The sequence below is a fragment of the Solanum pennellii genome, chromosome 5 (assembly GCF_001406875.1).
Source record: "Solanum pennellii chromosome 5, SPENNV200".
NCBI lineage: Eukaryota > Viridiplantae > Streptophyta > Magnoliopsida > Solanales > Solanaceae > Solanum > Solanum pennellii.
In genome coordinates, this window is record NC_028641.1 from 41,899,980 (window position 1) to 41,925,928 (window position 25,949).

The following is a 25,949-nucleotide window of genomic DNA, read 5'->3' on the forward strand; positions in this document are numbered from 1 at the left end:
TAAATCCGTCCCTTTACCTTTTAAAAATGAAGCATTAATTGTACTATCTAATTGAGATTTGCAAAATATTATTTCTTAGTTTATTTATATTTGATTGATTTAACTAAGCAATTAAAATAAGGTGACGTGTTGCGGGGATTTGAAATTTCCTAACTTAAAACTAGTGGCGGATATCGATAAGCAGATACACGAAAAGTAAAAGGGGAGAGAGAGAGAGAGTTGGGTCCAAATCAAGTTTCCGTCCGCCTGGACCATTTTGTTTTGGGCCTTCGTCCCATTTCAACGGTACATGTCCTAAACTTTCAAGATAATAATAGTAATAAAAGATGACAAGCTCAAAAATAAAGAAATACAACTGTTTACAATATTGAAAGGAAAGCCTTTTTGGCCCAACTTCTTCAAATCTCCTCCGCCTTAATTTTTCAACTCCAAGATATGTACGTCGAAGTTAGAGGCCGGCTAACTCGATAAAACTACGAGTCTTTATGACTCTCTCGAAAATGCGGGGAAAAGTAAACCTGTGACGAACTCGGACAAATTTACATGTGACATAAATAATAAAATAAGGATTAACAATAAATAATGGACAAATAAACAAAATTAATTACTATTCAAAAAGTAACGCTATCCAACTCAAAGCAGCTTCAGATGCACGGTAATTTATGTTAGTGACTCACACATAAATCTCCATGATTAAATAATTGAATTCTACACTTTCAAATGATCTATATTAAAAGAGATGACGAACAATTGGCAAAATTCTAATTCAATATTAAGAATAGTATAAAACAACGCTTGAAAGCAATATCATATTAATGCAATAAAGAAAGGGCCCTCATAGTGATAAACAAAAAGGAGAGATTAATGCTTGAAGCGTGAGATGGGCTTGTAGGCAAGACGAAAGAAATAAATGCTAAATTAAGCAAAATTAGTACGGAGAGCTAACACCTTGTCGTCAATTAAATAGCATCTATAATTCCCACGTTTGACATTCAAAAACTATAATCAAGCTAGAAAAGAGTTGATTGTCAACAAGCATGCGCACCTAGTTCTTCAATTTTCCAAAAAAGCACCTGATTAATTCGAGAAGAACTCATTCAAGATGCCAAACTAAGAGGCTAAAGACTCTACTCCTACTCCAAGCAAGAGAAGCTATCAATTGTATACCCACAAGTTTATTAGTTATATCTCGATGCCATCAGCCTATGAAAGAAGCATGAGTGATATTTCAACAAAAGAATAACACAAAAGTATCATGACCATCCAGCGAAACACAACTAACTCGAGACGAGCACAATGATCACGGGCTCGAAAGAAACAAATAGAGAGACGATTTTATTCATAAGCACTAAATCACTTTGAGAGCAAAATCTTCACTACTGTTTCAGAAAATAAAATAAAATAAGCAAGACAATTTAAGCTCAAAACAAATCATATAAAATCATCTTGGAATCATACCGCTCAATATATGGCACTAATGATGATTACTAACTTTTATTCAAAGCGCTGCCTGGCAGATATTGCAATTAGTAATCGACACCACAAATCTTAGCATCTCCGGCCAAAAATACAAAATCGGACAGAAATATAGATAGAGGAAAACATTTAGGGAGGGGCTGTCAATGATTTTACAGAAAACAAAAGCTCGAATAATTAATCTTCCAAAGAAAATGATATGATATAGACATAGAAAAAGAGAGAGAAGACTGGACAAAGCGTTTTAGGGAACTAGTCACATATAACGGGTAAACATGGAAGGAAAAGCTAAACACAAAAGGGTTCCATTTGTTTCAGATCACGGCTAACACATTCGTACAATATCGCAGGCTACACGGGGACAAGATATGAGAAGTATAAAAATACAAAGCAAATGGATACTTAAGCCGACTAACTAAACTACAGGAGAAATCATTCAATATTTTCAATTATGATAATGAAAGAGCAGAAGGACAACTATAAACAGACTCAAGGAAACTTGACAAGAGAAAACTAAGAAATTCCAATCATACAAAAAGAATGAAAGTATAACGACTAAAACCATAGCAGCAAACAATGGAAAATACCCTACATACACTAACTTTACAGTAGCCACAACCATCAAAAAATCGAGGCAGTGATTTCCCAACACCAACGAGATAAATATCAAAGAGATGAAGAGAAAATTATAAAAGCAAACATGTTACGTTTCTTGGGTGCAACGAACTAAGGTTGGGCGAGCAAAGAGGTAGCGGCCTTCACCATGAGACTCGAAGACAAACAATAGATAGGACAATAGATGAAATCCCAACTCCGGACAAGCTTATGCCGAGCGAAAAACAGAGGAAATCAAGCTTGATTAGGACTGGTTTTCTTTTATGCTTAGTATCAGTAAAAAGGGTCCATATTTTCAATTTTCTTTTCTTGCCTTACTTCTCCCTGATTTTCAACTCAAAAAAAATTATGACCCCCTCTCAATGAAATGGAAGAGATGTTATATAGAGGGGGATTAGTGTTTTTTAATTTTCTGGGGGAAAACAGAAACACCAAACAAAAACGGACTAAGGAGACCAATTAAAAAATCAAACATCTCAAAAATTTCCATTTTTGGAGGAGCCACTTTTTCTGAAATTTTGACCTTATTCCGGGTGAGGAAAGAGGGATGAACGACTGAGATTAACTGGATCTTCCTTGGCGCGACGTGTCGCGCATCTGCACGAGCAAGGACGATCCGCGTCTGCTTCGCGCTGCTGCTCTATACTGGGAAGAGAGACGACCACACGCAAAAGAGAAACGCATCTGCTTGTCCGTGTATTTTGACGGGAAAGGCACTGTTCGAAGCCGTTGTTGCTGTCTTCGTCTGGGTGTCGTTCACGCGCTACTTGTTCTGTTGACTCGCTGGAATTTCCTCGAATTTGGTTGTTTCTCGCGTGAAAGAAGAAAAGAAAGGCGCTATTCGGGTCGGTTCAAGGGAAAAACGGTTGGGGTCGATTGAATGGATGTAGGGAGAATGGGTAGTCTGGCGGCAGAAATTCTAAGAATTGCCAATATTAAAAGTGGGCTGCTGATGGGTAATTACGAAAGGGCCTAAAATTTGTCTTGAAATGGGTTTGAAGACAAATGATAAAATGGCTAACATTACAACTATATAGAATTAAAATTATAACCAATTAATGTTGACTATTCGGCCCAAATTGAAATTAATTGGTTAAAATTCAAATAGAACAAACTAAACAATTAAATTACGAGCTTTTTCATTTTAACGAAATAAAATATTTAACTTAATTATAAACTAATAACTCAAATATAAGTATAATTTAGACTAAATTAATTTAATAAAATACTTACTAAAATTAAAATCTTTTGAGATGATTTTCAAAGCGACCAAAATTACTTCAAATACTTGAAAAATATTTTGATCTTTATTAAAACTAATTATTTAAATCGTTTAAAATTTATGAAGCTTGGTGATTAATCTGTATTGTGGAGATCCAAAATTAGGTGTCAACATGCGCATCTGGCAAGCGAGGCCGGTCAATGAAAAGCAACATTAGCCAAGGACTGCACACATCAGTTGTGTCGTGTGCACATCTACTAGGTTATTTCAGTCGTTGGTTGAGTGCATCGACTAGGCGACATCACCTGTGGCCTTTGCGCATTGGCCAAGAGATATTGTCCAACGACAGGGAGCCACAACCAAAGTCTGCACACATCAGTCGTGGTGTGTGTGCATCGACTCATGGACAACAATCCTTGCCTATGCACAATGGACAGGCGACATAGACCAATGGAAGGAAACATTAGCCAAGGCCTACAGGCATCAACCGTGGCATGTGTGCATCGACTGGGCAATATTGGTCGTTACTTGCAAGTTTCGTCCAGGTTACATTGGCCAATGGTAGGCACCATCAGCAAGGTCTTCACGCATCAGACGTAGTTTGTGCGCATCTTGCTACCAACATTGGACTACGATATGCAAAGTCATACAAGACATGTACACATAACCTATGGGGTGTGTGCATCGGCTGAGAAACATTGACGTCGGCCAATGATAGGCACGATCAACAAAGGCTTGTACACTTTGAGTAAGCACCATCAGCCAACGATAGCCAGCATTAGCCAAGGTTGCACGCATCTGCCATGGCGTGTGTGCTTCGACTAGGTTCAATTTGCATCAGCCAACGTGAGTAAGCATCGGGAAAGGACTGTTAGCTTCAGAAAAGCTACGTTGGTAACCGACAACCAACATCAACCAAGGCATGCATGCATCAGCTGTGGCGTGTGCGCATCAGCAGGGTGACTTTGGCATCGACCAATGATAGGAAGCATCATCTAAGGCCTTAATGCTTTGAGAAAATGACATCGTCCAACAAAAATCGGCATCAGTTAGGAGACATTGGCCATGGACTATCGCATCAGCCGTGGCCTATGCATATCCCTAAACTGATGTCGGGTGTGGACCTATCGCATCAGTTGTGGCTGTCAAGCTTGATCTTCCCACGTAACCTTTGGCCTTCACACAGCGACCAGTCGGTGTCAAACGTGGACTGCCCGCATCACATTGGTCGTGGACTGCGCATTTCTCAACTGACATTGGTCATGGATTGCCCGCATTGACTGTGGCTTATGCGCATTGCTGAGCTGTTGTAGGGAGTGGACTTCCCGTATAGCTCTTGTCCTGCAAACAACAATTAGCGCTATCAGGCGTTGCCTACACACATCACCTTTGTCCTGCATAAGAGTCAGCTGACGCCGGTGAAGCCTTCCTACATTGCCTGTGGTCTGCATAAAATGGACAGCTGGCGTCAGATGCGGCATTCCAACATCGTTTTTGGCCTACACACAATGGTTAGTCGATATCGGACGAGGACTGCCAGCATCACCATTTGCATGCACACAACGGTTGGCCGACGTCGGACATGGGCTGAACCTATCATCCGTGGCCTGCATATATCGGTCAGTCGATTTCAAACATGGCCTGCTAGCATAATCCGTACCCTAAACTCATCGGTCTGCCGGCATCGGACGTGGCTTGCCATCATCTTTCGTAGCTTGCGTACATTGGTCTGTAGATGTTGGCCAATGGCAGGCACATCAGCAAGGCCTGAACACATCGGTTATAGCGTTTATGCAACAGTTGGGCGGTATTTACATCGACCAACTTGTGGCAACATCAGCCAAGGCATGTGCACTTCGGGCAAGCAATGTTGGCCAACAAAAGGTAGCATTAGCCAAGGCCTGCATGCACCCGTCGTGGTGTTTGTGCATCAGAAGGGCGACATTAGCGTCGGCCAAGGGCATGAAACATTAGACAATGCATGTGTGCTTCGAGCCAGAGACATCGACCAACGGCAACCGGCATCAGCCAGGCGACATTAGTCGTGGATTGTTGCATCGGTCATGGCATGTGCACATCGCTCAGCCGATGTCAGGCGTGGACAGACCGCATCGACCGTGGCTTGTGTATATCCTTTAGCGGTCTTTGAGCTTGGTCCTCATGCATAACCCTTGTCCTACAAACAATGGTCAGCCATTGTCGGACAAGGGCCATTCGCATCAATAGTAGCCTGCATATTGTTTAGCTGATGCCAGTCGTGCAGTGCTTGCATCCTCCGTGGAATGTACACATCTCTTACCCATTATTGAGCGTGAACTTCCCGTATCACCCTTAGAGTGCAAATAATAGTCAGGAAACATCAGGCGTTGCCTTTCCTCATCACCTTTGTCTAGCACAATGGTCACCCGACATCAGACGTTGCCTGACCCCATCGCTTTTGGCTTGCACCTAGGTCTGCAGACGTCAAACATGGACTTCCCACATTTCCTTTGTCATATACATAACGGTCAGCCGACGTTTGATAAGGCCTCTCCGCATCGTCTTTGGCCTGCACACAATGGTCTGCTGATGTCATATGTGGCCTTAACACAACGATTAGCCGATGTGGCATATAGACTACACATATCGTATGTGACCTACATATATAAGTCAACCAACGTTGGACATAGGCTGCACCTATCGTCCGTGGACTGCACACATCGGTCTTCCAACATCGGATTTCACCTACTAACTTCGTCCATAGACTGCACACATCAGTCAAAAAAATGTCAGTATGACCTAGACGCATCGCCCGTGGACTATGCACATCATTCAATAGTCATCGGGCTTGGCATTCCCGTATCGTCCTTGGCATTCACACCACGTCCAGTTGACGTCATACGTGGTCTACCCACATAGGTCGTAGACTGAACATTGTTCTGCCGATGTCGGCCGTGGACTGCCCACATTGACCGTGGTTTGTGCACATCACTTAGTCGTCGTCGGGCATGGATTGCGAACATCGCCCTTGCATTGCAAACAATGGTCAAGCGACATCAGGTGTCGCCTACCTCGATCTACTTTGGCTTGCACAAGCATTGTACGTAGCATAAAAAAATCAGTCAACAGATGTCGACCAACGACATAAAGCGTCAGCCAAGGCTTGCAAGCCTCTGACGTAGCATGTGCACATCTTGCAAACGAAGTCGGCAAATGTCATGCGACAGTAGCGAGGGCTTGATCGTGTAGATGTGAAATATGCTTATCTTGCAACTGACGTCGGCCAATGACATGCGACATCAGACAAGCATGCATGCACGGACATGGCATTTCGCATCTGGCAAGCGACATCGGCCAACAACATGCAGCATCAGCTAAGGCCTGCACGCATCAGTTGTGTCGTGTGCACATCGACTGGGTAATTTTCGTCGTGATTTGAGTGCATTGACCAGGCGACATCACCTGTGGACTATGCGCATCGGAAAAGCTACATTGCCAACGAGAGGGAGCAACAACCAACGCCTGCACACATCAGTCATGGCGTTTGTGCGACGACTCATGGACATCAATCCTAGCCTACGCACAGTGGCCAGACGACTTGACCAATGGAAGGCAACATCAGCCAAGGCCTGCACGCATCTATCGTGGCATGTGTGCATCAACTGGGAGACATCGGTCGTGGCTTGCAAGTTTTTTCCAGGTGACGTCGGCCAACGACATGCACCATCAACCAAGGTCTTCACACATCTGACGTGGTTTGTGTAAATCTTTCACTCTATGTGGGATTACGACATAAAGAATCATCCAAGGCATGTACACATAAACTATGGGTTGTGTGCAACAGTTGAGCGACATTGGCATCGGCCAATGATGGCACCATCAGCAAAGACTTGTGCACTGTGAGTAAGCGACATCGGCCAACGATAGGCATCATCACCTAAGGCAAGCGCACATCTATCATGGCATGTGTGCATCGACTAGTCTCTATTTGCATTGGCCAACGTCAGGCAGCATCAACAAAGGTCGGTGATCTTTAAGAAAACAATGGTGTCCAACGAAAATCAATATAAACCAAGGCATGTATGCATCAACCATGGCGGGTGAGCATCGGCATGGCGACTTCGGCATCAACTAATGGCAGACAACATCAGGCAAGTCCTCTGTGTTTCAGGCAAATGAGGACGCCCATCAATAAGCTGCCTCGGTGAGGCAACATCGGTTGTAGACTCCGCATCGATCGTTGCCTATTCGTATCCCTAAGATGGCATCGGGCGTGGACCTGTCTCATCAGTCGTGGACTGTGCATATCACTCAGTGAACGTCAAGCTTGACCTTCCCGCATTGCCTTTGGCCTGCACACAATGGCTAGTAGGCATCACAAGTAGGCTGCCCGCCTCGGCGGCCGTGGCCTATACACATCCGTCTGCCAACATCAGACGTGGCCTTCCAACATCATCCGGAGCCTGCACACATTGTCTTATCAATGTAGAACGTGTCCTCCAAGCATTGTCTGTATCCTTCACACATTGATCTGCAATATTTGACATGGCATGGACGTATCACGTCAAGCCTGCACATATTGGTTAGGCGACATCGGGCGTTACCTGCCCCCATCGACTTTGGCCTCCACAACGATTAGCCGACGTCAAGTGTGGACTGCTTGCATCTCCCTTGGCCTACACACCACGATCACCCAATTTCGAGCATTGCCTGCATGCATTGCCTTTGGCCTACACACAATGGTCAACATACATAGGGTATGGCCTGCCTGCATCGCCTTTGGCCTGCACACAATGGTCAACCGATGTTTGACGTGTCTTCCTACCTTGCCTTTGGCCTGCACACAAAGGTCTGTCGACGTCAAACATGGCATGCACGCATTCATCTGTCGACGTCGAATTTGGCCTGCAAGCATTGTATGTTGCCTACAAATATCCGTCAAAAATTTTTGGCCAACAACATAAAGCGTCAGCCAAGGCTTGCACGCTCTGACGTGGCATGTGCACATCTGGCATACAAAGTCGGCCAGTAGCATGAGCCTTCAGCCAAGGCTTGCACGCAAGGATGGGGAATGTGCATATCTTGCAACCAATGTCGGCTAATGACATGCGACATCTTCCAAGCATGTATGCATGGACATGGCATGTGCGAATCTACCAAGTGATGTTGGCAAATGACATGCAACATCAGCTAAGGCATGAACGCATCAGTTGTGTCGTCTGCACATCGATTGTGCAATTTAAGCCGTGGTTTGAGTGCATCAAACATGCGACATCACCTAAGGCATGTGCGCATCGACAAAGCTACATCGAACAAAGATAAGGAGCACCTGCTTGCACGCTTAGTCGTGGCATGTGTACGATGGCTCATTGACATCAATCCTAGACTACGCACAATGGCCAGGCAACATTGACAAATGAAAGGCAAAATCAACAGGACTGCACGCATCAGTCGTGGCATGTGTGCATTGACTAGGCGACATCAGTCGTGGCTTGCAAGTTTTGGAAATGTGATGTAGGCCAATGGAAAGCACCATCAACTGAGTTCTTCACGCATGTGATGTGGTTTGTGCGCATCTTGCAACCAACATCAGACTATGACATGCAAAATCATCAATGTCATGTACACATAACTTATGGGGGGGTGCATCAGTTTGGCGACATTGACGTTGGCAAATGATCGGCAACATCAACAAAGGCTTTTGCTCTTTAAGTAAGCGACATCGGCTAACAATAGGAAGAATCACCCAAGGAATGTGAGCACCGCGATGGCGGGTGTGCATAGACTGTGCTCTATTTGCATCGACTGTGCTCTATTTGCATCAACTAACGTCAGGAAGCATCACAAAAGGCATGTAAGCTTCTGGAAAGCGACGTTGTCCAATGAAAAGCAATACTAATCAAGGTATGCATGTGTCAGCCGTGGCGTGTGTGCATCAGCCGAGCAACTTCGGCGTCGGTCAGCGATATGCTGCATCAGCCAAGGCCTCTATGCTGTGGGCAAATGACATCGGCCAACGACAAGTGGCCTCGGCCAGGAGACATTGGTCATGGACTGTCGCATCATTCATTGCCTATGCATATCCCTAAGCTGACGTCGGGCGTGTGGACCTGTCATATCAGCCATGGCCTATGCACATCACTCAGTGGCCGTCGAGCTTGACCTTCTCACATTGCCTTTGGCCTGCACACAACGGCTAATCGATGTAAGCCATGGGCTGCCCGCCTCGGTCGAAGCGTACATATTTCTCAACCGACATCGACTGTGGACTGCCCGCATAGCGGTCGAACCCTGCACACAATGGTCATCCGACGTCAGACGTTGGCTGAATCTATGCATCATGACCTGCTAGAATTATCCGTAACCTGCACTCATAAGTCTGCCTACATTAGACATGTCCTGCCAGCATCTTCCGTAGCCTGTGCACATCATGTCACACCCTAACCCTAGTTGAGGCGGATAAGTACCCTATGAACATACTTTACAAGTAACCTATGATGAGAAGGTTAACTATTATGTAGATTACTGATGAAAAGTTTACGAATAGAGATGATAGCTTTACAATGTCTACAAAGCCTCTATTTGAATCCATGCTATGAAAATACACATAGTAAAGACTCGTAAAAGCCACGAATCAACCCGGAGATCACCAACAACAGCTAAATATCAAGTGCTTCTAATAAGGAGATTTACTTTTTAATACTTGTACCTACAGCATAAAATGCAGCGCCCCAATGAGAAACATCTGTATGAAAGAATGTACTGAATATGTAAGGCATAATACAACCATATGTATCATGAGAGCTCAAGTGAAACAAAATACCAATAGATAAGGATTAGAGACCACCTTTGCTTATACTTGTGGAATTATGTATACATTCTTTTCTTTACTTTTCTGTGCCTTATAATTTTTATGAGACATATGATACAAATGACCAGCTGATTACTGGTACGAGAGGATGACCCATGCTATGCAATTGAACCCTTTGGATGTTGTCTCATAATTCCATAAATTGGGATCGGCCCATGCTAGGCTTTTTCCCCTGAGTTGCCACCCTCTTACACCAATCGGGATCGGCCCATGTTAGGCTTTCGCCCCTGAGCTGCCACCCTTCTATAACCAATTGCGATCGACCCATGCTAGGCTTTGCCCCTGGGCTTCTACCCATAATTATACAAATTTCTTCACTTGGATTTTTTTTAATCTTTTAGATTGTTGCTTTGATGTTCATAACTCTTTTGAGACTGTGTACTTTGGATAATCATAAATCTTTTTAGATTGTTATTTTATTGATAATAACTCATTTGCGATTGCTGTTTTAGTGGTCATAATCATTGTTGAGATTTGGAACTATGAACCAGTAGTAGAAGATATACAAATATGGACTAACTATAATGACAATGACGTGGGAAGAAAATGTGACACCAACGTAATACTTCCTCTAAGACTCAATACGTATTTTTGACATCTCAAATTGAAGCACATACGAAGTGAAGACATATAACTTTCAGCCAAGAGATTTGAACTCTATATAATAGACATTTTTCACCAGCTAATATCAAAGACAAGGTATACATGAATGTGGAACCAAGGAAGAATGTGGACAAATTCAACTTAAGATTGGATACATATTCCAAGTAAGTACATACATATAAATGTAGAATAGAGCAAGACATCTTGGAGTCAACATAATAGTCTAACACAATAGGAGTAATAAACAATAAAGGGAACACATGAACATGTGAAAAGATGACATATCTGATGGAATAGACTATTGAAGTAAGTTGGCAAGATATGGGCGTGTATCCATCCTATAAACATATGTACAATGTGTAATCTAGGATCACTTTGACTTATATAAGGGAAATAAGTTCCAGGGGTACTTTGACAATGAAACAAGTATAAACCTTACATGCTAACACTTGGTAGAGCAAAAATGCACATTTAGTAACAAACTCATAGTAGAGTGCTCGCTTTAATTCTCTAGGGAGTATGAACTGCATTTATGGATCAGTCGCTACCAAGAGCATTTAGAAAGATTACAAGTATTGGATTCATGCCAAGGAAATCGGAAATCAAATAGACTTACATACCCTTTATCTACAATGGAGTAAATAATAAAAACTAATATTATCTTCTAAACAAGTTTGGGCTACTTGATCAGATGAAAGCAGTAATTGGCAGTATATCTATAATTGATCCCATCCAGAAACCTTGCCATCCATTTTCCCCTAATCATTTTTATAAGGTCCTTCGAAAGCCCTCAGGCTTCATCATGTCTAGAAAACAATATTAAAAGAATGGCAGGAAGTAAGCTCATGCAACACTCAATTAAGTGGTGTATCACTACACTTTCAATGTTCTATCATCTAGCCAATTTTCATGACTTCTCTACATATCCAGCAAGACCCTCTTATTTTTGTGATACACAAAACAATACCTAAGTCTCACAATGTGGAAATAGCAATATGAACTCATGAATTCCGATCAACATCCTGTGAATTCCAACTAACATTTAGATTCTCAAAACAATCTCACAACCAAAATTTAAGGGGACTCCACTCCATGTATTTCCCAACAAGCACCTCCTTCCTTAACATTAACCAAGCTCAAACCAAACAGAGGCAACACTCAACAGTTTATTAACACATAAAAACTTTTACAAATAATGTAAGAACAAGAGAGGGATAAAATTTCAACAGCTTACCTTGTTAGACAGAAACCTCAATTGCCAAGACTTGGATTCTTCAAGGTTTAGGTTGTCCTCTTCCCCTTACCTTGATGTTAATTCATATTATTCACTTGAATTCCTTAAGATGGAGATGTTCTACCAACTTGTACTTTAAAAACACTTGTTTCCTTCATATTTCAATGGTGAAGCTGTAGAACAGATTTCTTGGAGCTTCTATGGCTTTCCTTTGGAGTATTTTCTTTAAAATAAGTGATGAGGGAGAGGTAATAAGCTTGAGTCGTATAGAGGTCCATTTTGGACGTTTTCACTTAATAAATTGGAGAAATAATATGGTCCTTTACTTTTAAGCAAGAATGTCCATCATATGACACATGTTTTCAAGTAGCTACATCACCTACTTGCTCTTTTCACTTAAATTCTAAACACTTATTCTAAGTAGGTGCATCACCTACTTGCTCCATTAAAATTCAGTCCACTAATTCTAAGTAGGCACATCACCTAATTTTAGCTTAAAATTCAGTCCACTAATTCTAAGTAGGTGCATCACCTACTTGCCACCTACTGGCGTAGTTAATCAAGCAACCACCTCAAATATTTTACACCATTTTCCCATCTCAAATTCTTTACAACATCGTATCACTAAATACACACTTGACCACTTCGACTTTTATATCGAATACCACCTTTTACTATCCCAAGTTTGAATTTTTTTTGAGTTCAGTTATTCGTTTGTGTGTTGGAAGGCACGGGGTATGACAACTTCAAGCATATTCTATTGTCACCAATCGAATAGGAAACCAAGTCCATAACTATACCACAAGGAAATTTTTAAGCGACATATACATAGAACTAGTTCACGTAAAATATGGGGTATAACACATCAGTCTGTACATGTCGGTCAATCGCAAGCACATCAGCAAGGCCTGTACACATTCATTATGGCACTTGTGCATCGGTTGGCCGACATTTGCATCGAACAACGTCAGGCAACATAAGCCAAGACATGTGAACTTTGGGCAAGTGACATTGGCCAACAATAGGTAGCATCACCTATGGCGTGCATGCATCCGCCGTGGTGTGTGCGCATCCGCAAGGTGACATCAACGTTGGCCAACGACACGAAGCATCAACCAAGGCATGTGTGCTTTGAGAAAGAGACATCGGCTAACAACAATCAATATCGGCCGGGGACATTAGTCGTGGACTGTTGGATCGGTCATGGCTTGTGTATATCGCTTAGCTAACGTAAGGCATGGACCGGATGCATGGACCGTGGCCTGTGTACATCCTTTAGCGGTCTTCCATCTTTGCCTTCCTGCATCACCCTTGGACTGCAAACAATGGCTAGCCGTCGTCGGACAGGGGCTGCTCGCATTAGTTTTAGCCTGCACATTGCTTAGCTGACGTCGGTCGTGGATTGCCTGCATCCTCTGTGGCTTGTGCAGATCACCCACCTATCATCGGGTGTGGATTTCAAGCATTGCCCCTAGCGTGAAAAAAATAGTCAGGCGACATCGGGCATTGCCTGCCCTCATCGCCTTTGGCTAGCACAACGGTCATTTGACGTCGGATGTTGGCTGACCCAATCACCTTTAGCTTGCACATTGGTCAGACGACCTCGAGTGTGGTGTTCCCACATCGCCTTTGGCCTATACATAATGGTCAGTCGACGTTCGATAAGGCCTTCTTGCATCGCCTTTGTCCTTCTCACAATGGTCAATTGACGTCAGACATGGCCTTCACACAATCGTCAGTCGATGTGGGAGATGGACTGCATGTATCATCTGTGACCTACATACATTAGTAAGGCGACGATGGACATGGGAAACACCTATCGTCCGTTGTCTGCACACATCGGTCTTCCAATGTTGGACGTCGCCTTCCAACTTCGTCCCTAGCATGAACACATCAGTCTATTGACGTTAGAGTGACTTGGCCGCATTTACAGTGGCCTGCACAATTCGGTCGATCGACGTCGGATGTGCCGACCCGCATCTCTGTGGCTTGCACTTGTTAGATGAGCGACGTCGCATGCGGTGACATTGAACAAGGTCTAGTCGATAGCATGCTGATGTCCATGTCGTACAAAAATCAAAAGAGTGTGAAACGTCCTTCCTTCATAACAACATATTCATCTATTTCCCATCATTTATTCTCAATGTTTCCACCTGACGTGGTTCTTTCATATCAATTTCATCACGTTTACGGTTTGTACAATATTGAAAAATCATTTATTTGAACAAATATGTAATCTATCATTAGTTTAATATGTTTAGAAGTATTTTCAAGAATTTTCATATTTTTCTGACTTTTATTCATTGTTTGAAAATTATTTTTGCGATTTTTTTTATGTCACATTTTTAAAAATGTTTTTTTTTTAAAATGTTCAATTTAATGATTATTTATTTGTGAAATTTTTTTAGTTAGTTTTATAATATTTTTGATTTTCCCTATTTTAAATAATTAATTACCTATTTTTGGGATTTAACAAACAAAAATGAATATAAAAAATTGTTCAAATTGTTTAATTTAAGGTAACCATATCTATTTATTAAATTTTGCATTAGTTATATATTATCCTATTTCTTATTAATGTATTACCCTTTTTCGAAATTTACCAAATAAAATAAAATAAAATAAATTGTTGAAGTCTTTGAATTTATGGTTTCTATATTTATTTTTGAATTTTAACCGTTAATTTTATATTTCTAAATGAATACTTTTCCTATTTTTATTCATGAACTACCCATTTTAGATATTTACCAAACAAAAATAAAAATTTAAAAATTATATTGAAATTGTTGAATTTAAGGTTACTATATTTATTTGTGAATTTTTGGCGTTAAATTTTATTTATAAATGAACTACCAATTTTTTAGATTTATCATAGAAAAATAAATATTAAAAAAACATGTTGAAATTGATAAATTTAAGTTTACTATATTTATTGTTGAATTTTTGGCATTAATTTGATAATTTTTATACATGAATTACTCATTTTTGAGATTTACTGAACAAATATAATAATTAAAAAAATTGTTGAAATTATTGTATATAAGGTTACTTTATTTATTTTTAAATTTTTTGCGTTAATTTTATATTTTTTCTTAGATTTCCTATTTTTAATCATCAATTTCTCATTTTTCGGATTTATCGAACAACAAAAATTTGTTAAAATTATTGACTTTAAGGTTACTATATTTATTTGTAAACTTTTGGCATTATTTTTATATTTTGTTTCATATTCTTCCTATGTTAAGTTAATTTTAACCAAAAAATTTAAAATAAAATAAATTGTTGAAAACTATTTTTTATATATAAAAAAGTTATTTGTGGAAGCTAATGTGTGTTTGTACCTTAGAAAGTGCATATTTGGGTTGTACATGTTAAATATGAATCTTTGGAAAAACTGATGTCTACTTTAGTAAGTCAGAATTTGCGCCATAGAATCAAACGCTACAAGTGGGTCATGCATCGAACGTGGCATGTTGGCATCAAGCAAGCGACGTTAGCCACCAGCATGCAGCATTAGCCAAGTCTTGCACGCATGAGTCGTGGCGTGTGTTCATCGGTTGGGCAACGTCGGCGTCTTGCAACGACAAGCACTATTAACCAAGGCGTGAGTGCTTTGGGCAAGAAATGTCGGCCAACAGACTATTTACATGATTCAATAGTCGTAGAGCTTGGCATTCCTACATCACTCTTGGCGTGCACACCACGGCCTGCCGACGTTAGACGTTGGCTACCCGTATGGGCCGTAGCCTGCACATTGATCTGCCCGCGTTGGCCGTGGACTGCCTTCATCAACCGTAGTTTATGCACATCACTTAGTCATCATCGGGCATGGATTGTGAACATCGTCGTGTCCTATAAACAATGTTCAAGCGACATCAGGTGTTGCCTACCCCCACTGACTTTGGCCTGCACAATGATCAAACAATGTCGGGTGTTTCCTACCTCCATCACCCGCGTTGCCTTTTGCCTGCACACAAAGGTCGGTCGACGACAGACGTGGGCTGTACCTATTGTTTGTGGTCTGCACACAGCGGTCAGCGTCATTGCACGTGGCGTGCCATCATTGTCCGTAGCCTGCACACATCAGCCAACCAATATCAAACATGGCTTGCCAGCATCATCTGTATCCTGAACATATAGCTCTACCTTTGTCAAATGTGGTCTGTCCGTATCATATATCAGTTGGCGACATCAGGCATTGCCTACCTCCATCGACTTTGGCCTGCACAACGGTCACTCGATGTCCGATGTGGATTGCCTTCATCATCCTTGGCCTACACACCAAGGTCATCCGACTTTCAGAGTTGCCTGCCTGTATTGCCTTTAACCTGACCATGTCACCTTTGACTTGCACACAATCTGCCTTCCTCGCCATTGTCCTTCACACAACGGTAAGCTGACGTTAGACGTGGGCTGTCTGCATTGTTCTCAGCCTGCACACATTGGTCTGTCACCATCGAACTTGTCCTCATAGCATTGACTGTAGCCTACACACATTTGTTGTTGATATCGAACCGACATTGAATGTTGCCTGCCATCATCGTGCATTGCTATCACATATCAGTCTATAGATGTCGGCCAATGGTAGACAACATCTGCGAAGGACTACACGCACGAATATTGAATATGCATGTATGGAAAGCGACGTAGCCCTAGGCTTGCATCTCAACCAAGTCCTGCACACATAAGTTGCTGCTTATGCGCATCAACTCGGCGACATCGTTTGTATCCTGCACGCATCGTCCAGGCGACATCGATCAATGGCAGACAACATCATCCAAGGTTTGCACGCATCAATTAGCCATGGCGTGTGCGTATCGAATGGGTGTTGGTTGAGCACATTTGGCAAGAGAGATCTGATAACGACATGCAACATCATTCCACTCATGGTCACATAAACAATGGTGTGTGTGCATCGGCTAAGCGACATCGACATTAGTAATGGGAGGCACAAGCTGCCAAGGCTTGTATGCTTCATGCAAGTGATGCCGGTCAATGGCACGTAGAATGACCCAAGGCCTGCACGCATCTGACATGGCATGTGCACATCTAGCAAGCGATTTTGACCATTGGAATACAACATCAGTCAAGGCCTGCACGCATTGGTCATGGCGTGTGTGCATTGGCAGGGCAACCATTGCATCTTCCTACGTCAGAAAGTGTCAGCCAAGGCAGGTGAGCTTTGGGAAAACAATGTTCGCCAACCGAAGGCAGCATAAGCCGTTGCATTTGCATATAGATAGGGCGACATCGGCGTTGGCTGACAGTAGGTTGCATCAGTCAAGGCATATCTGCTTCAGGCAAGAGACATCAACCAACACGAAGAGGCGTTGGCCAGACGACATTGGTCGTAGATAGTCGCAACGGTTGTGAACTATGCACATCACTCAGGAGACGTCGGGTGTGGACCGTCCGTGGCGTGTGCATATCACAGAGCGATCTTTAAGCTTGGAATTTTCATATCACCCTTTGTCTGCACAAAATTTCCAATTGACATCAGACGTGGTCTACCCATATTGTCCGTATCATGCATATTTCTCAACCGATGTTGGCTATGGACTTCCTGCATCCGCGGTGATTTTGGCACATCGCTTAGCCGTTGTCAAGCATGGACTGCCCGCATCTCCCTTGGACTGCAAAAAAATGCTTAGGCAACATCGGGTGTTACCTTCCTCCGTCGACTTTGTCCTACACAAATGTCAGCCAGCATCAGACATTGCCTGCCCCCATCACCTTTGGCTAGCATAATGATCAGCATACGTCGAGTGTGTCCTTCCCTCATCGCCTTTGTTGTGTACACAATGGTCAACCAAAGTCAAATGTGGGCTTCCTTCATCATCTTTGACTTGCATGCAATGGTCAGTTGATATTAGACGTGGGATATAATCTTCCGTGGCCTGCACACATCGTTCAATCGATGTCAGATATGGCCTCCTGGCATAGTATATATACTCCACACATCAGTCTGTAGACGTCAGATGTGGCCTAGCCACATCAACTCAGGCTTGCCCATATTGGTCAGGAGACATCAAGCGTTGCTAGACCTCATCGACTTTGGCATGTACAATGATTAACGGACATCAACCATGGACTACCCGCATCTTCCTTGGTCTACACATAAGGGTAATCTAATGTAAAGTGTTGCCTGCCTTCATCGCCATTGGCCTACACACAATGGTCAGACTACGTCAGGTGTCGCCTGCCCGCATCACCTTTGGCCTGCACACAAAGGTCAGCCGATGTCAGACGTGGTCTGCCTTCCTCGCCTTTGGCCTGCATAGAATGGTCTATCGGCGTCGAACATGGACCAACAACATCATCCATAGCCTACTTACATCGGTGTGTCGATGTCGAACGTGGCCTGCCAACATCGTCCGTAGTGTGCACACATTGGTCTGTTGACGTCGGGTGTGTCCTGCCAACATTATATGTAGCCTACAAATATCTATCTACAAATGTTGGCCAATGACATACAATATTAGCCAAGGTTAGCACTCATCTAACGTGGCATGTGCACATATGGAAAGCGACGTCAGCCAATGGCATGCGACTTCAACAAAGGCCTTCACGCACGAACATGGAATGTGCATATCTGGAAAGCGACGTAGGCCAATGACATGCAACATCTGCGTAACATTTATGCACAGATGTGGCATGTGTGCATCTGGAAAGCAACATCAATCTATGACATGCAACATCAATTAAGTCCTGCACGCATCGGTTATGTCATGTGCACAAGGTTATTTGAGCTGTGGTTTGAGTGCATAAAGCAGGAGACATCACCTATAGCATGTGAACATCGACGAAGTGACATCAGCCAATGGCAGTCGGCAACAACGAATGTGTGCATGTATCAGTCGTGGCGTGTGCGCATCGACTCATGGACGTCAAACCTAGCCTACGCACAGTGGCCATGCGACATCATCCAATTGCAGGTAGCATTAGCCAAAGCCTGAACGCATCATCCGTGGCATGTGAGCATCAGTTGGGAGATATCAATCATGGCATGCATGCTTTGGCTAGGTGACATTGGCCAATGGCAGGATGCATCAACCAAGGTCTTCACACATCTAACGTGGTTTGTGCGAATCTGGCAACCGATATCAGACTACGAACTGCAGCAACATCCAAGGCATGCACACATAGCTTGTGGCTTGTATGCATCGGCTGAGCGACATTGACGTAAGCCACAGGCATTATCAACCAAGGGTTGTGCGTTTCGATTAAGTGACGTCGGCCAACAATTGGTAGCATCAGTCAAGGCCATCACAGATCCTACATGGCATCTGCACATATGGAAAGTGACGTTTCTCGATAGAATGCAACATCATCAAAGGCCTACGCGCATCTATTGTGGCGTGTGTCCATCGACTGGGCACTATTGGCATTGGCCAACGTTAGGAAGCATATGCCAAGGCTTGTTTGCTTCAGGAAAGCGAAATTTGCCTATGGCAAGCAGCATCAACCAAGGCATGCACACATCAATCGTGGTGTGTGCGCATCGGTGATGTGATTTCGGCATCAGCCAATGGCAGGAAGCATCAGCAAAGGCCTCTAAACTTCAGGTAAATGGCATCGATAAACGACAAGCAGCATCAGCTAGACGATATTGGTACTGGATTGCCACATTGACCATTTTCTATGCATATCGCTAAGATAACATCGAGCGTGGACCTGCCGCATCATTCGTGGCCTATGCACATCACTCAACGTCATCGAGCATGACCTTTCCACATCGCCCTGGGACTATACCCAACAGACAGTCAACCTTAGAGGTGGTCTGCCCACCTCGGTTGTAGCCTGCACATTGCTCAGCTGACATCGGCCATACACTGCGCGCATCGGTTGTGGCTTGTGCACATTGCTGAGCCATTGTCGAGCATGGACTTCCTGCATAGACCTTGGCCTGTAAACAATGATCAGCGATATCGGGTGTGGCGTGCCCCCATCACTTTTTTCCTGCTGAACGGTCAGTGGATGTTAGGCGTGGCCTTCCTGCATCGCCTTTGGCCTGTAAAAAATAGATAGCTGGCATCAACGTGGCCTTTGCACATCGTCTTTTGCCTACACACAATGATTAGCCGACATCAGACGTATCACCTTTTGCATGCACACAACGATCAAGCGATGTTGGACATTTGTTGCACCTATCATTCGTGGTTTGCATACATTAATAATTTGATGCAAGATGTGGCCTGCCAGCATCATCCGTAGACTGCACTCATTGGGCTTCCGACATCGAATGTGCCCTGCCAGCATCTTCTGTAACGTGCACACATTGGTTTGTAGATGTCAACCAACAACAGGAATGTAACGCCCTGTATTATGTATATGCTAGTTGTATTCATGTTATACTTGACATAGAATTATAGTGTGGGTGAGGGATCATGTTCCTTATATGATTAGTGTTGGCTTAAACTAGCCGGAAAGTGATGTGATGCCTTGCATGTTTCAGCATGTTTAGTGTGAGTTGTATCCGACAGAAGTATTTAAACTAGAGATAGTAACGTGGTAATTGAGATCAAAGTTGAAAGTTAAGTTCTAAGTTGAAGAAAAAGGAAGTAATATTCAGAAAATGGAATAAAATAATTGAGCAACTTGCTTGACTTTATTAAGCTAGCAGCTGCATTACCTATGTGACGGCCTGTATTATGTATATGCTAGTTCTATTCATGTGATACTTGACATAGACTTATAGTGTAGGTGAGGGATCATGTTTCTTATATGGTTAGTGTTAGTTTAAACTAGCTCAGAAGGTGATGTAACGCCTTGCACGTTTCAACATGTGTATTGCAAGTTAACTCTGATGGAATGTATTTAAGTAGATACATTAAGGTGGTAATTGAGCTTAAAGTTAAAAGTTAAGTACTAAGTTGAATAACAAGGTATTAACATTCGTAAATTGAAGTAAAATAATTGAGCTACTTGACTTAATTTAAGCTAGCAGCTGCATCACCTACTTAAGCTATAATATAGTTAAAGGGCCAAGTTTGATGAACCAGATTTAGGATTTTATTAATGGGTTGTTTCTTGAAGCCCAAAACTATTAAATGAAATTAAAATTTGAAAGAAATCACAACAGCCAAATCTGCCAAGTCCCAATATGGATAAAGCCCAAGTGAAAGCAACAAGGTGCATCACCTAGTTTTACCTTTTGAGCTGCTTGATGTGCACAAGCAGGTGCATCACCTACTTGACCAATTAGTGGCTTAAAATGGACCACAATGGGAGGTTCTAGAGGATATTTTTGTGGTCAATAAACCTCTATATATCCAATATGGTCGGATATTCTTCACCCATTTTAACACATAAAAATAAAATTTAACTGCATCTCTCTCTCTCTCTCTCTCTCTTTTCTCTCAAGGATTAAACCAGCAACCTTAAAGTTTTCTAGGGTTCTTGAAGAAACCTTATATCTGCAAACCAAGGTAAGTAAAAACTCATGGATTTAGCTTAATTTTCCCATGGATGATTAGGAAAACATGTTATTCATACTAATAGAAGTACGGACACGTAATAGAAGAAATGAAAATAATACTTCAAGGAAATAGCAATAACATGAGGAGCTATGTAACATCAACACATTACTTTAAGAGCTTAATGACACAATTGACTTCAAACAACAAAGAGGAGGATTCAGTAGACTTGCTTTTGCAATTACCATTTCTATACCAGCACATGGAGAGATAGTTACACAAGTATAAAATAGTGAACATATAATGAAGTAGTTTTATGAACTATGGAGAGGAGGAAATATTGTTAGCTATTTGGAGATAGTACGCTGCCACTATGTTTCCTTTTCTAGGAATAGAACTTATGAGATTCACTTCATTGATATTAATCGCAGGTTTCAAATTTCATGCCAAAGGGATATAGAATCTAATAGCCTTACATACCTTACACTGAGATTGATATACTATCACGATTCAACCTCCCCTTTTTGGTTTTAATCTACAATTTAATTCATGCAAAACTAAAATTAGCAGCTATCACACCGTGTGCCTCGTAAAATAGTAGCTAACTTTGACATATAATGATCCCATATGTCCCTTAACATAATGTGTATCACCACACCCTCATCTCTGTCCATCACATACATTATACATCCTTTACCCATAACCAATCAAGTTGCGCCAACATTAATACACATATAACAGCCCCAAATATTCTTTATCATACAACAAGTATTAAACTCACCACCCCCTTGAGTTCTTCATGACAACACACCACTTATTCCTCACTCAAACTCATACATAAGGAAGACAAAAATGGAGTAGTCACCTCACCTCAATTATCGCAACTTCTCCTTATAACATGAATTCTTTTGAACTTCAACTTCCCTTCACATTTAAACAAAAGAAGAAAAAAGTGTATTTCAATAACTAAGGAAGTGAGCAGTAGTTGCTGGGAATATCGCGCCTTTGCTACAATGCAAAAGAAGTTGTCGGAGGCGATGCGACGATACTCACCTCAGCCTCTCTGGCGGCATTAGTTACCAGACTTATTCAGTGACAGCCTTATGATAAGGAAGTCCTTTATTTTCATTTAAGAAATAGGAGGCCACTCTCTCTCTTACTCTTTCATTTAGTTAGGCGTGGTAAAGGATCTCACTCGAAAGAGACTCTTCACTTACTCAATTGGAATGACTCTTACCCTTACTTATCTCATTACTCAAAGAAGTCCCTCTCGAAGCTATTAGTTATATTAGAGCATTAATAACATCTTTTCCTAATCTTCCATGGGAGAATTAAGCTAATTCCATGAGTTTTCACTTACCTTGGTTTGTAGATATGAGGGTTTCTTCAAGAACCCTAGAAAACTTTAAGGCTCTTGGTTATATCTTTAAGAGAAAAGAGAGAGAGAGAGTTGGGTTGATTCTTATTTTTATGTGTTAAAATGGGTGAAGGATATCTGCTCATATTGGATAAATTAGGAGCTTTTGGGACCACAAAAATATCCTCTAGAACCTCCTTTTTTTAGGATACATTTTCAGCCACTAATTATTCAAGTAGGTTATGCACCTGCTTCTGCACATCAAGCAGCTCAAAAGGTCAAACTAGGTGATGCACCTAGTTTTTTTCACTTCGGCTTTATCTATATTAGGCCTTGGCAGATTTGGCCGCTGGACTTTCTATTATTTATATTTTGTTTTAATAGGTTTGGGCTTCAAGTGATCCCATTACTATAATTCTAAATCTGGTTCATCAAGCTTGGGCCCTTTAACAATATTCATATAGATCAAGTAGGTGATGCAACTGCTAGCTTAATAAATCCAAGCAAGAAACTCAATTATTTTATTCCATTTGTGAATATTACGTCCTTTTGCTTCAGCTAAGAACTTTACTTTAAAATTTAAGCTCAATTACCACTTTACTATCTCTAGTTTAAATATATTCGGCGGAGTCAAATGACATTAAACACGTTGCAACGTGCATGACATGATACTTTACTTTAGGACTAGTTTAAACTAACACTAATCATATAAGGAACATGGTCCCTCACCTCTACTATACGGGAAGCAGTATCACAAGAATAGAACAAGCATATGCGTAAGATGGGTTATTACATCAAGCATGGACTGGTTGCATCGGGCGTGGACTATTTACATAATTCAGTAGTCGTCGGGCTTGGCATTCTCACATCGCCCTTGTTGTGCACACCACGCCCATCAAACGTCATACGAGGGCTACCCACATGGGTTGTAGCCTAAACATTACTCTGTCTGCGTCGGCCACTGAATACCTGCATCGACCATGGTTTGTTCATATTACTTAGTCATCGTCAGGCATGAACTGCGAAGATTGCCCATGGCCTACAAAAAACGTTCAAGCGACATCAGGTGTTGCCTGCCCTAATAGACTTTGTCCTACACAATGATCAATCGACGTTGGGTGTTTCCTACCCCCATCACCTTTTGCTTGCAAAATGGTCATCCGACATCACGCTTGGTCTTCCCGCGTTGCCTTTGGCCTAAATACAACAGTCAACTAATGTCGGACGTGGCATTCCCGTATCGCTTTTTTCCTGGACAAAATGGTCAGTCGATGTCGGACATGGCCTACTTGCATCATCTTTTGCCTGCACACAAAGGTCAGCCAACGTCACACTTGAGCTGTACCTATCATTCGTGGCCTGCACACACCGATCAACGACAGAGTATGTGGCATGCCAGCATTGTCTGTAACCTATATAAATCAGTCTGTCGATATCGAACGTAGCCTGCCAACATCATTCGTATATTGCACACATCGGTCTACCTTGGTCAAACGTGGTCTGGTCGCATCACCTCTAGCCTACATATATCAGTTAGCAACATTAGGCTTTTCTTGCCTCCATCGACTTTGTCCTACACAACGGTCAGCCGGCGTCCTACATGGGTTGCCTGCATCATCCTTGGCCTACACACCACATTCATCTGACTTCTAGCTTTGCCTGACTGTATTACCTTTAAATTGCACACAACGGTCAGTTCACATAGTACGTAGCCTGCTCGCGTCGCTTTTGACCTGCACAAAATATGCCTGCCTCACCATTGTCCTTCACATAATGGTTAGGTTACGTTAGACGTGCACTGGTAACATTATCCTCAGCATGCACACATTGGTCTGTCATTGTCGAACTTATCCTGATAGCATTGTCTGCTTACTACACGCATTGGTTGTTGACGTCTAACGTGGTCTGTCAGCATCTTCCATAGCCTACACACATCGGTCAACAAATATCGAATATTGCCTACTAGGATCATGCGTTGCCAACACATATTGGTCTATAAATATCGGCCAATGGAAGACAACATTCGCGAAGGCCTACACACACGAACCTGGAATTTGCGTCTATGGTAAGCGATGTCTCCCTTAAGCCTGTGATATCAACCAAGTCCTGTACGCATAAGTCGCGGCTTGTGCGTATTCATTCAGCGACATCGTTTATGGCCTGCATGCATCGGCCAGGAAACATCGACGAATGGCACACAACATCATCCAAGATTTGCACGAATCATCCATGGAGTGTGTGCATCAAATGGGCATCATTGATTGTGTCCTGCATACATTGTCCTGTTGACGTTGGAAAAAAAAGACATCATCAGCCAAGATCTTCACGCATTTGACGTTGTTTGTGCATATTTGGGAGCGACGTCTGACAACGACATGCAACATTATTCCAAACATGCTTACATAATTAATGGTGTGTGTGCGTCGGCTAGGCGACATCAACGTTAATAATAGGAGGCACCATCTGCCAAGGCTTGTATGCTTCGAACAAGAGATGTCGATCAATGCAGGTAGCATCACCCAAGCCTGCACGCATCTGAAATGGCATGTGCATATCTAGCAAGAAAAGTTGGTCGTTGGAATACAACATTAGCCAAGGCGTGAACGCATTGGTCATGGCGTGTGTGTATCGGCTCGACGACCATTGCATCTTCCTATGTCCGGCAGCGTCAACCAAGGAAGGTGCGCTTTGGGAAAGCAATGTTGTCCAATGGAAGGAAGCATAAGTCGTTACATGTTGATATCGGTAGGGCGACATCGGCGTTGGCTGACAGCAGGTAGCATCAGTTAAGGCCTATCTGCTTCGGGCAAAAGACATTGGCCAACACGAAAAGGTGTTGACCAGGAGAAAATGGTTGTAGATAGTTGCATTGGCCGTGACCTATGCACATCACTCAGGAGACGTCGGGCGTGGACCGGCTGTGGACTCTGCATATAACGGAGCGACCCTTAATCTTGGCTTTTTCGTATATCCCTTGGCCTGCAAAAATGGCCAGTCAACATCAGACGTGGTCTACTCGCATTCTCCGTATCATGAACATTTCTTAACCATTATTGAATATGTAGTGCTTGCAGCCGCGGTGATTTTTGCACATCACTGAGTTGTTGTCAGGCGTGGACCGCCTGCATCGCCCTTGGCCTTAAAAAAAATGGTTAGGCAACATCAGGTGTTGCCTG

General features: G+C 42.5%; 1 long non-coding RNA gene across 1 annotated transcript; it reads right to left on the bottom strand.

The window, feature by feature from the left end:
- Positions 1-219: 219 nt before the first annotated feature.
- Positions 220-3,039, bottom strand: LOC107018956. Its single transcript, XR_001456710.2, has 2 exons — positions 2,184-3,039; positions 220-518 (listed from the first exon to the last, which is right to left on the bottom strand). It is a non-coding gene; the product is annotated as an uncharacterized LOC107018956 (long non-coding RNA).
- Positions 3,040-25,949: the final 22,910 nt, after the last annotated feature.